A 12,608-nucleotide genomic window follows, 5' to 3' on the forward strand; every position below is an offset into this window, starting at 1 on the left:
TGGTATATTGAGTGCAGCACTTTCACAGCATCATCTTTCAGGATAATAGCTCAACTGGAATTCCATCACATCCACTAACTTTGTTCATAGTGATGCTTTCTAAGACCCACCTGACTTCACATTCTAGGATGTCTGGCTCTAGGTGAGTGATCACACCATTGTGACTATCTGGGTCGTGAAGATCTTTTTTGTACAGTTCTTCTGTGTATTCTTGCCACCTCTTCTTAATATCTTCTGCTTCTGATAGGTCTGTACCATTTCTGTCCTTTATCGAACCCATCTTTGCATGAAATGTTCCCTTGGTATCTCTAATTTTCTTGAAGAGATCTCTAGTCTTTCCCATTCTGTTGTTTCTTTGCATTGATCACTGAAGAAGTCTTTCTTATCTTTCCTGGCTATTCTTTGGAACTCTGCATTCAAATGGGAATATCTTTCCTTTTCTCCTTTGCTTTTTGCTTCACTTCTTTTTTTTTTTCATTTATTTTTATTAGTTGTAGGCTAATTACTTTACAATATTGTAGTGGTTTTTGTCATACATTGACATGAATCAGCCATGGATTTACATGTATTCCCCGTCCCGGTCCCCCCTCCCACCTCCCTCTCCACCCGATTCCTCTCGGTCTTCCTGCTACCAACAGTATTTTTCACAGAACTAGAACAAGTAATTTCACAATTTGTATGGAAATACAAAAAACCTCGAATAGCCAAAGTAATCTTGAGAAAGAAGAATGGAACTGGAGGAATCAACCTGCCTGACTTCAGACTCTACTACAAAGCCACAGTCATCAAGACAGCATGGTACTGGTGCTTCTCTTCTTTTCACAGCTATTTGTAAGGCCTTCTCAGACAACCATTTTGTCTTTTTGCATTTATTTTCCATGGAGATGGTCTTGATCCCTGTCTCCTGTACAGTGTCACGAACCTCCGTCCATAGTTCATCAGGCTCTCTGTCTGTCAGATCTAGTCCCTTAAATCTATTTCTCACTTCCACTGTATAGTCATAAGGGATTTGATTTAGGTCATATCTGAATGGTCTAATGGTTTTCCCTACTTTCTTCAGTTTAGGTCTGTATTTGGCAATAAGGAGTTCATGATCTGAGCCACAGTCAGCTCCCAGTCTTGTTTTTGCTGACTGTATAGAGCTTCTCCATCTTTGGCTGCAAAGAATATAATCAATCTGCTTTCGGTGTCGACCATCTAGTGATGTCCATGGGTAGAGTCTTCTCTTGTGTTGTTGGAAGAGGGTGTTTGCTATGACCAGTGCATTCTCTTGGCAAAACTCTATTAGCCTTTGCTCTGCTTCATTCCGTACTCCAAGGCCAAATCTTCCTGTTACTCCAGGTGTTTCTTGACTTCCTACTTTTGCATTCCAGTCTCCTATGATGAGAAGGACATCTTTTTTGGCTGTTAGTTCAAAAAGGTCTTGTAGGTCTTCATAGAACTGTTCAACTTCAGCTTCCTCAGCGTTACTGGTTGGGGCATAGGCTTGGATTACTGTGATATTGAATGGTTTGCCTTAAAAACAGAGATCATTCTGTCGTTTTTGAGATTGCATCCAAGTACTGCATTTCGGACTCTCTTGTTGACTATGATGGCTACTCCATTTCTTCTAAGGGATTCCTGCCCACAGAAGTAGATACAATGATCATCTGAGTTAAATTCACCCATTCCAGTCCATCTCAGTTTGCTGATTCCTAGAATGTCGACATTCACTCTTGCCATCTACTGTTTGACCACTTCCAATTTGCCTTGATTCATGGACCTAACATTCCAGGTTCCTATGCAATATTGCACTTTACAGCATCGGACCTAGGATCTGACCAGTCAAATCCAGAACTGGGTATTGTTTTTGCCTTGGCTCTATCCCTTCATTCTGGAGTTATTTCTCCACTGATCTCCATTAGCATATAGGGCACCTACCGACTTGGGGAGTTCCTCTTTCAGTATCCTATCAATCTGCCTTTTCCTACTGTTCATGGGGTTCTCAAGGCAAGAATTCTGAAGTGGTTTGCCATTCCCTTCTCCAGTGGACTGCATTCTGTCAGACCTCTCCATCATGACCTGACCATCTTAGGTGGCCCCACACAGCATGGCTTACTTTCATTGAGTTAGACAAGGCTGTGGTCTGTGTGATCAGATTGGCTAGTTTTCTGTGATTATGGTTTCAGTGCGTCTGCCCTCTGATGCCCTCTTGCAACATCTACCCTCTTATAGGTTTCTCTTACCTTGAACGTAGGGTATCTCTTCATGGCTGCTCCAGCAAAGCGCAGCCGCTACTCCTTACCTTGGACGAGGTGTGTCTTCTCACAGCCGCCCCTCCTGGCCTTCAACGTGGAGTAGCTCCTCTCGGCCCTCCTGCGCCCGCGCAGCAGCCGCTCCTTGGAGGTTGGGTTGCTCCTCTCCGCCCCCGCCTCTGACCTCGGGCATGGGGAAGCTCCTTGGCGCCGCTGTCGCAGCCTGGCGCTCTCGGTCGCCACCCCTGACCTCGGGCGAGGGGTAGCTCCTTATGGCCACGCTTGACCACAGCCGGCGCGCTTCTGCGCGGTCAATCGTAGCGGGTGCGCTTTTGCGCCATTCTTAGATCTCTCTTAATTATTTATTCCTTGACTTTCTTATTTTAGTACTTATTGTTTTATCTGTAGTGTCTGTCATGAGGAGAGGTACACTAAAATCTACTACTATTGGGATTTTGTTTACTTTTTGTATTTCTGATTGTTTTTTCTTAAGAAATGTGTCAGTCTGTTTTTTGGTGCATTTGTTCATACTTACTGGATGTTTGTTGTGGATTGAAATTTTTCATGTTCCCTTTGTGTCCTTCTGTAATTCTTTTCCTCTGAATCAGCCTTATTTATATGGAGATTAGAATCTCTGTTTCTTTTGATCACTGGTTTGCTTATTATTCCTTGCTCCACATTTTCATTTCCAACCCCCACCCGCCTGCCCTTCACCGTCCCCCTCTGTCCCTCTTTGCTTTGGTGATGCTTTTACATGGCCTGGAGTTGCAGAGCTCTGCAGGATAGAGTTGTGGTCTAGTCTGGGAGGAGGTGCTTTTTTATCTTCTTTTTGGCCTTTACATTTTTATGCAGTGTATATTTCCTGATAGTCTAAGTGTAGGCCATAACTCATGGTACAATTTCTTTTTTTTTTTTTCAGTCCTATAGTTTTTTTTTTTTCTCCATTTATTTTTATTAGTTGGAGGCTAATTACTTTACAACATTGCAGTGGTTTTTGTCATACATTGAAATGAATTAGCCATGGATTTACATGTATTCCCCGTCCCATTCACCCCTCCCACCTCCCTCTCCACCCGATCCCTCTGGGTCTTCCCAGTGCACCAGGCCCGAGCACTTGTCTCATGCATCCAACCTGGGCTGGTGATCTGTTTCACCCTAGATAATATACATGTTTCAATGCTGTTCTCTTGAAAAATCCCACACTCGCCTTCTCCCACAGAGTCCACAAGTCTGTTCTATACATCTGAGTCTCTTTTTCTGTTTTGCATATAGGGTTATCGTTATCATCTTTCTAAACTCCATGTATATGTGTTAGTATACTGTAATGGTCTTTATCTTTCTGGCTTACATCGCTCTGTATAATGGGCTCCAGTTTCATCCATCTCATTAGAACTGATTCAAATGAATTCTTTTTAATGGCTGAGTAATATTCCATGGTGTATATGTACCACAGCTTCCTCATCCATTCGTCTGTTGATGGGCATCTAGGTTGCTTCCATGTCCTGGCAATTATAAACAGTGCTGCGATGAACATTGGGGTGCACGTGTCTCTTTCAGATCTGGTTTCCTTGGTGTGTATGCCCAGAAGTGGGATCGCTGGGTCATATGGAAGTTCTATTTCCAGCTTTTTAAGAAATCTCCACACTGTTTTCCATAGTGGCTGTACTAATTTGCATTCCCACCAACAGTGTAAGAGGGTTCCCTTTTCTCCACACCCTCTCCAGCATTTATTGCTTGTAGACTTTTGGATAGCAGCCATCCTGACGGCGTGTAATGGTACCTCATTGTGGTTTTGATTTGCATTTCTCTGATAATGAGTGATGTTGAGCATCTTTTCATGTGTTTTTTAGCCATCTGTATGTCTTCCTTGGAGAAATGTCTGTTTAGTTCTTTGGCCCATTTTTTGATTGGGTCATTTATTTTTCTGGAGTTGAGCTGGAGGAGTTGCTTGTATATTTTTGAGATTAATCCTTTGTCTGTTGCTTCGTTTGCTATTATTTTCTCCCAATCTGAGGGCTGTCTTTTCACCTTGCTTATAGTTTCCTTTGTTGTGCAAAAGCTTTTAAGTTTCATTAGGTCCCATTTGTTTATTTTTGCTTTTGTTTCTAAAATTCTAGGATGTGGGTCATAGAGGATCCTGCTGTGATTTATGTCAGAGAGTGTTTTGCCTATGTTCTCCTCTAGGAGTTTTATAGTTTCTGGTCTTACATTTAGATCTTTAATCCATTTTGAGTTTATTTTTGTGTATGGTGTTAGAAAGTGTTCTAGTTTCATTCTTTTACAGGTGGTTGACCAGTTTTCCCAGCACCACTTGTTAAAGAGGTTGTCTTTTTTCCATTGTATGTCCTTGCCTCCTTTGTCGAAGATAAGGTGACCATAGGTTCGTGGATTTATCTCTGGGCTTTCTATTCTGTTCCATTGATCTATATTTCTGTCTTTGTGCCAGTACCATACTGTCTTGATGACTGTGGCTTTGTAGTATAGTCTGAAGTCAGGTAGGTTGATTCCTCCAGTTCCATTCTTCTTTCTCAAGGTTATTTTGGCTATTTGAGGTTTTTTGTATTTCCATACAAATTGTGAAATTACTTGTTCTAGTTCTGTGAAAAATACCGTTGGTATCTTGATAGGGATTGCACTGAATCTATAGATTGCTTTGGGTAGTATAGCCATTTTGACAATATTGATTCTTCCAATCCATGAACACGGTATATTTCTCCATCTGTTTGTGTCCTCTTTCTTTCATCAGTGTTTTATAGTTTTCTATGTATAGGTCTTTTGTTTCTTTAGGTAGATATACTCCTAAGTATTTTATTCTTTTTGTTGCAATGGTGAATGGTATTGTTTCCTTAATTTCTCTTTCTGTTTTCTCATTGTTAGTGTATAGGAATGCAAGAGATTTCTGTGTGTTAATTTTATATCCTGCAACTTTACTGTATTCGTTGATTAGCTCTAATAATTTTCTGGTAGAGTCTTTAGGGTTTTCTATGTAGAGAATCATGTCATCTGCAAACAGAGAGAGTTTCACTCCTTCTTTTCCTATCTGGATTCCTCTTACTTCTTTTTCTGCCCTGATTGCTGTGGCCAACACTTCCAAAACTATGTTGAATAGTAGTGGTGAGAGTGGGCACCCTTATCTTGTTCCTGATTTCAGGGGAAATGCTTTCAATTTTTCACCATTGAGGGTGATGCTTGCTGTGGGTTTGTCATATATAGTTTTTATTATGTTGAGGTATGTCCCTTCTATTCCTGCTTTCTGGAGAGTTTTAATCATAAATGGATGTTGAATTTTGTCAAAGGCTTTTTCTGCATCTATTGAGATAATCATATGGTTTTTATCTTTCAATTTGTTAATGTGGTGTATCACATTGATTGATTTGCAGATATTAAAGAATCCTTGCATTCCTGGGATAAAGCCCACTTGGTCATGGTGTATGATTTTTTTAATATGTTGTTGGATTCTAGATGTTTGCTAGAATTTTGTTAAGGATTTTTGCATCTATGTTCATCAGTGATATTGGTCTGTAGTTTTCTTTTTTTGTGGCATCTTTGTCTGGTTTTGGAATTAGGGTGATGGTGGCCTCATAGAATGAGTTTGGAAGTTTACCTTCTTCTGAAATTTTCTGGAAGAGTTTGAGTAAGATAGGTGTTAGCTCTTCTCTAAATTTTTGGTAGAATTCAGCTGTGAAGCCATCTGGTCCTGGGCTTTTGTTTGCTGGAAGATTTCTGATTACAGTTTCGATTTCCTTGCTTGTGATGGTTTTGTTAAGATCTTCTATTTCTTCCTGGTTCAATTTTGGAAAGGTATACTTCTCTAAGAACTTGTCCATTTCTTCCAAGTTGTCCATTTTATTGGCATAGAGCTGCTGGTAGTAGTCTCTTATGATCCTTTGTATTTCAGTGTTGTCTGTTGTGATCTCTCCAATTTCGTTTCTAATTTTGTTAATTTGGCTCTTCTCCCTTTGTTTCTTAATGAGTCTTGCTAATGGTTTGTCAATTTTGTTTATTTTTTCAAAAAACCAGCTTTTAGCTTTGTTGATTTTTGCTATGGTCTCTTTAGTTTCTTTTGCATTTATTTCTGCCCTAATTTTTAAGATTTCTTTCCTTCTACTAACCCTGGGGTTCTTTATTTCTTCCTTCTCTAGTTGCTTTAGGTGTAGAGTTAGGCTATTTATTTGACTTGTTTCTTGTTTCTTGAGGTAGGCCTGTAATGCTATGAATCTTCCCCTTAGCACTGCTTTTACAGTGTCCCATAGGTTTTGGGTTGTTGTGTTTTCATTTTCATTCATTTCTATGCATATTTTGATTTCTTTTTTGATTTCTTCTATGATTTGTTGGTTATTCAGAAGCATGTTGTTTAGCCTCCATATGTTTGAATTTTTAATAATTTTTTTCCCTGTAATTGAGATCTAATCTTACTGCACTGTGGTCAGAAAAGATGACTGGAATGATTTCAATTTTTTTGAATTTACCAAGACTAGATTTATGGCCTGGGATGTGATCTATTCTGGAGAAGGTTCTGTGTGCACTTGAGAAAAAGGTGAAGTTGATTGTTTTGGGGTGAAACGTCCTATAGATATCCATTAGGTCTAGCTGGTCCATTGTGTCCTTTAAAGTTTGTGTTTCCTTGTTCATTTTCTGTTTAGTTGATCTATCCATAGTTGTGAGTGGGATATTAAAGTCTCCTACTATTATTGTGTTACTATTAATTTCCTCTTTCATACTTGTTAGCATTTGCGTTACATATTGTGGTGCTCCTATGTTGGGTGCATATATATTTATAATTGTTATATCTTCTTCTTGGATTGATCCTTTGACCATTATGTAGTGTCCATCTTTGTCTCTTTTCACACCCTTTATTTGAAAGTCTATTTTATCTGATATGAGTATTGCGACTCCTGCTTTCTTTTGGTCTCCGTTTGCGTGGAATATTTTTTTCCAGCCCTTCACTTTTAGTCTGTATGTGTCCCTTGTTTTGAGGTGGGTCTCTTGTAGGCAGCATATATAGGAGTCTTGCTTTTGTATCCATTCAGCCAGCCTTTGTCTTTTGGTTGGGGCATTCAACCCATTTACATTTAAGGTAATTATTGATAGGTATGGTCCCGTTGCCATTTATTTTGTTGTTTGGGGTTCACGTTTATACCACCTTTCTGTGTTTCCTGTCTAGAGAAGATCCTTTAGTATTTGTTGAAGAGCTGGTTTGGTGGTGCTGAATTCTCTCAGCTTTTGCTTGTCTGTAAAGCTTTTGAGTTCTCCTTCATATCTGAATGAGATCCTTGCTGGGTAGAGTAATCTAGGTTGTAGGTTATTCTCTTTGATTACTTTAAGTATGTCCTGCCATTCCCTTCTGGCCTGAAGGGTTTCTATTGATAGATCAGCTGTTATCCTTACGGGAATCCCTTTGTGTGTTATTTGTTGTTTCTCCCTTGCTGCTTTTAATATTTGTTCTTTGTGTTTGATCTTTGTTAATTTGATTAATATGTGTCTTGGGGTGTTTCGCCTTGGGTTTATCCTGTTTGGGACTCTCTGGGTTTCTTGGACTTGGTTGGCTATTTCCTTCCCCATTTTAGGGAAGTTTTCAGCTATTATCTCCTCGAGTATCTTCTCATGGCCTTTCTTTTTGTCTTCTTCTTCTGGGACTCCTATGATTCGAATGTTGGGGTGTTTCACATTGTCCCAGAGGTCCCTGAGGTTGTCCTCATTTCTTTTGATTCTTTTTACTTTTTTCCTCTCTGCTTCATGTATTTCCACCATTTTATCTTCTAACTCACTTATCCTATCTTCTGTCTCTGTTATTCTACTCATGGTTCCCTCCAGAGTGTTTTTGATCTCATTTATTTCATTATTAATTTTTAATTGACTTTTTTTTATTTCTTCTAGGTCCTTGTTAAACATTTCTTGCATCTTCTCAATCTTTGTCTCCAGGCTATTTATTTGTAACTCCATTTTGTTTTCAAGATTTTGGATCATTTTTATTATCATTATTCTAAATTCTTTTTCAGGTAGATTCCCTATCTCCTCCTCTTTTGTTTGACTTGATGGGCATTTTTCATGTTTATTTACCTGTTGGGTATTTCTCCGCCTTTTCATCTTGTTTAGATTGCTGTGTCTGGAGTGGGCTTTCTGTATTCTGGTGGTCTGTGGTTCCTTTTTATTGTGGAGGTTTCACCCAGTGGGTGGGGTTGGACGATTGGTTTGTTAAGGTTTCCTGGTTAGGGAAGCTTGTGTCAGCGTTCTGGTGCGTGGAATTGGATTTCTTCTCTCTGGAGTGCAATGGAGTGCCCAGTAATGAGTTTTGCAATGGGTCTATGTGTTAGGTGTGACTTTGGACAGCCTGTATGTTGACACTCAGGTCTATGTTCCTGCGTTGCTAAAGAATTTGCATGGTATGTCTTGTTCTGGAGCTTATTGGCTCTTGGGTGGTGGTTGGTTTTGGTGTAGGTATGGAGACTTTTGGATGGTCTCTTATTCCTTAATGTTCTGTGTAGTCAGGAGTTTTCTGGTTTTCTCAGGTTTGGGGCTTAAGTCTCCTGCCTCTGGATTTCAGTTTTATTCTTCCAATAGTCTCAAGACTTCTCTAACTATACAGTACTGATAATAAAACTTCTAGGTTAATGGTGAAAAGATTCTCCACCGTGAGAGACAACCAGAGAGGTTCACAGAGTTACATGAAGAATAGGAGAGGGAGGAAAGAGATAGAGGTGAGCAGGAGGAGAAAAGGGAGACTCAAGAGGAGAGAGACAGATCTATGCAGTTATCTGTTCCCAAAGTGTTCTCTGTAGCCCAGACACCCACAAAGATTCACAGAATTGGATTGGGAAGAGAAGGGGAAAGGAGGAAATAGAGGTGTTCTGAGGTAGAAAACAGAGAGTCAAAAGTGGGAGAGAGTAATCAACACACTCCTGAATAGAAATGGGAACTGAATATTGGATTCTTAAATGTCCAAAATTTATATCACATACTGAAAAACAACATTAAAAATCTAGTGTAGAGGTTAGACTCTTTGAAATACAATATTTAAAAACAAAAACAAACAAAAAATTTAGAAATGTATATGAAGTTCCGTTTAAAAATAGGGTCTCTCTCTTTTTTTTTTGGCAAGGTTATAGTGAAATGAAAATGAAAATCAAGGAATAATAGAGGAGTATTAGAGGACTTTAAAAGGAAATAGGAGAGAAAAACAAGAAAAAGAAAAAGAAAGAAAAAAATTTTTTCCCCTAATTAAAAAAATCGTAAAAGTATATGAAAATGAAAGTTGAGGAGTAATGGGGGAGTAATAGGGAATTTTAAAAGAAAATAAAAGAGAAAAAATAAAAAATAAAAAAAAAGGAAAGAAAAAAATTTTTTTAATTAAAAAAAATATATACATATATATCTAGGAATTTCTCTGAGGTTGTTGCGGTCAGCATAGGTTCAGTTCAATTTCAGATAGCTCCTCTTTCCAGCTTACACTTCTCGATATCTGTAGGCCCCTTCCCGTGTAGTCGGTGTTACCTTCAGGGATTTTAATCTGTTGCACCGGTCCTTTCTGAAGCGGTTCCCTTTGTTTATTTGGCTTCTGTTTGCCGTCTCTTCGGTGTCTAATTTCCGCCCTGACACAGGCGGGCAGAGGTGATCTCTTATTTAGGTTCGCTACTTCAGTTCAGTCCTGCTACGGGGAGGGCGGGGCGCTGCAGACAGACACCGCTCTGTGTGGATAGCACTCACCGTGTTCCGGTCACACTGGGTTTGCCCCGCTCACGGGTGTCTGTGCTTTCGCCGTCTACACTGCTCAGGCTCCCGGCTGCTCTATGTGGAGCGGGCCCTGCGTTGAGTGCGGTTCCAGTTTTCGGGTACTCCACAAAAGCGCAGATTCGGTTGCGCCTGCGTTTTGTGCCTTCCCCGGCCTGAGCGGCCCAGGCAGCCAGAGGCTTGGGCGCAATCTCCCGGGTACGGCGCGCTGTTCCCCTCCGCGGCCCCAGCGCGCGCCGCCAGTCGGGTCTCAGGAAGTCTCAGATAGGAACCGGGGGCCTGTTTGCAGTGTGGGAGGGGGTGGCTTCTCAGGGGCTGAGTTGCCCTTTTCCCCTCCCCCCTGCCTCCTACCTCCAGCGGGGAAGGGCCGGCTCTTCTCTGGAGATTCTCAGTCCCTTTGTTTTGCGAACCGCCGGCAGTGTGTTCGGGCTGGTTAATTTTGTCCCTTGCTATCCCACAGTTTAAAAAAGCTCCCTCCGATTGCTCTCAGGGTCTTCGGGCCGGTCCTCACCCTAAGCAATGCCGCCCGCTCCTCTCCGTTCCGCCCCGCTTGTTGCTGGCGGGTACGGGCGTCTGGGGTACTTTTCTGCTGGGAGTTGCTTTTAGGCATGTAATCTGTGGGCCTTGTTTAATTTTTCCTCCCAGTTAGATTGCTGAAAACTTCCCCCAGTCCCGCCAGTGGGAGGGTTTCCTGGTGACTGGAAACTTCCTCTATTAAGACTCCCTTCCCGGGACGGGTCTCCGTCCGTAGCTGTTTTGTCTCCCTTTTTATCTTTTATATTTTGTCCTACCTCCCTTCGAAGACAGTGGGCTGCTTTTCTGGGCGCCTGATGTCCTCTGCTAGCGATCAGAAGTTGTTTTGTGAAGTTTGCTCTGCGTTCAAATGCTCTTTCGATGAATTTGTAGGGGAGAAAGTGGTCTCCCCGTCCTGTTCCTCCGCCGTCTTGGCTCCTCCCTCCTCCGTACAGTTTCTGTATTTCCTGCTGTTGTTTCCTTTCTTTTCCTTCATTGACCATATTGTGTTGTTTTCAGACTCTGTTGTGTGTGATCCTTCTCGTGTTTGAAAGTTTCACTTGATGTTTTTTGTTCTTGTCGTTTCTTTGCAATCAAAACTTGCATATTCCTTTCAACTCTGTCTTCCAGAGACTATATGTTGGCTGAGCAAATAATTGTTTTCTCTTTTGTTACCTTATCTATTTCCCCTTCCTTTGCTTTATTATGAGAATTTAATTGAATAAATTATTTTTACAGTTTCTTTAGTGCTTGCATTTATACTTCTAAATATGTTTATGATATTATTTGTGTTATATACTTTGAATTGTATCTTTTAAATTCCATGTATAAAAGATCAGCATATTACAGTATCGAATAACTTCTATCCCTGTTCCTCTTCCAAATTTTGATTTTATTTGACATGTTATTTGCCTTGATCATGTATATGAATATGTATACTATACTATTGTATCATATGTTATACTATTATATACTCTCTATATTACATATGCCATATAATACTGCATATTTATAGATCAATTGATATATATATATATATATATATATAGCACTTATAGCATATATATAAGGAAATTGTTCTTTGTTATCATTAGCAATGGTCATAATAACTGTATCAAAAAGCTGCAGTAATGAGAACTAGCATAAATCTTCCAGTAGGGCTGATATGTTAGAGACTTGTATTAATGGTACCAGAGTGAGTCAGCCTGAATTTAAGATATAGGTTCAGGGCAAACTCAACACATTTCTTGCTAATATCCAAATGAAGTCAATTCCAACTTAGTTACAGCCTATTCTTGTTCTATACGTTAAAAGTTACAAATTTTGCATATTCTGTTCCTATGATGGTTGACTAATGTCATCTCCTAGCTTTTGCTCCCTTTCAGTTTAAATAAAGATGACTGCTTTTAAAAGGCATTTTGAAGACTTTCACTTTATTGATTTGTTTACGACTGTCCAGGGTCTTCCTTGCTGCAGCAGGCTTTTCTCTAGTTACGGCGAGTGGAGGCTACTTCCGGGTTGTGGTGCATGGGCTTTTTCTTGGAGTGGCCTCTGTTGTGGAGTACAGGCTAACAGGAGTTGGGGCACACGGACTTAGTTGTCCTGAGGCGTGTAGAATCTTCCCCGCCCAGGGATTGAACCTGTTTCCCTGCAATGGCAGGCGAATTCCTATCCGCTGCACCATCAGGGAAGTCCAAGACAACTGCTTTTAACTTGACATGAAGAAGTCATACATGTAGATGGTCTAAGCTACTAGCTAGGAAACATGTTCTTCTTGTGTGTTAGTAAAGCTTCGGGCTTGAAAATGTGATGCTCAGTATTCCCCGGCTATTCGTTTCTAATTTGTAATTGTTAATAACAATAACCTTTCAGCTTATTTTGGAATTTTAAGCTATTACTTTTTTTATTATTATTATTCTTGAAAGGACTGAAAGCATTGTATTATTTCTGCGAGAAAATTTTGTTTTGGATTCATCCAACTTCTGACCTAAATTTCCAGAGAGATGATGGGTTCAGTCCTTTGAGGAAATGCAAAACTAAGAAAATCTCTCAGAAACAATGTACTATGTATCTTGCTTGTCAATTTATACCTTAATAGAAACATAACATACTTGTAGTATTCTCACTGACAAG

The sequence above is a fragment of the Odocoileus virginianus genome, chromosome 17 (assembly GCF_023699985.2).
Source record: "Odocoileus virginianus isolate 20LAN1187 ecotype Illinois chromosome 17, Ovbor_1.2, whole genome shotgun sequence".
NCBI lineage: Eukaryota > Metazoa > Chordata > Mammalia > Artiodactyla > Cervidae > Odocoileus > Odocoileus virginianus.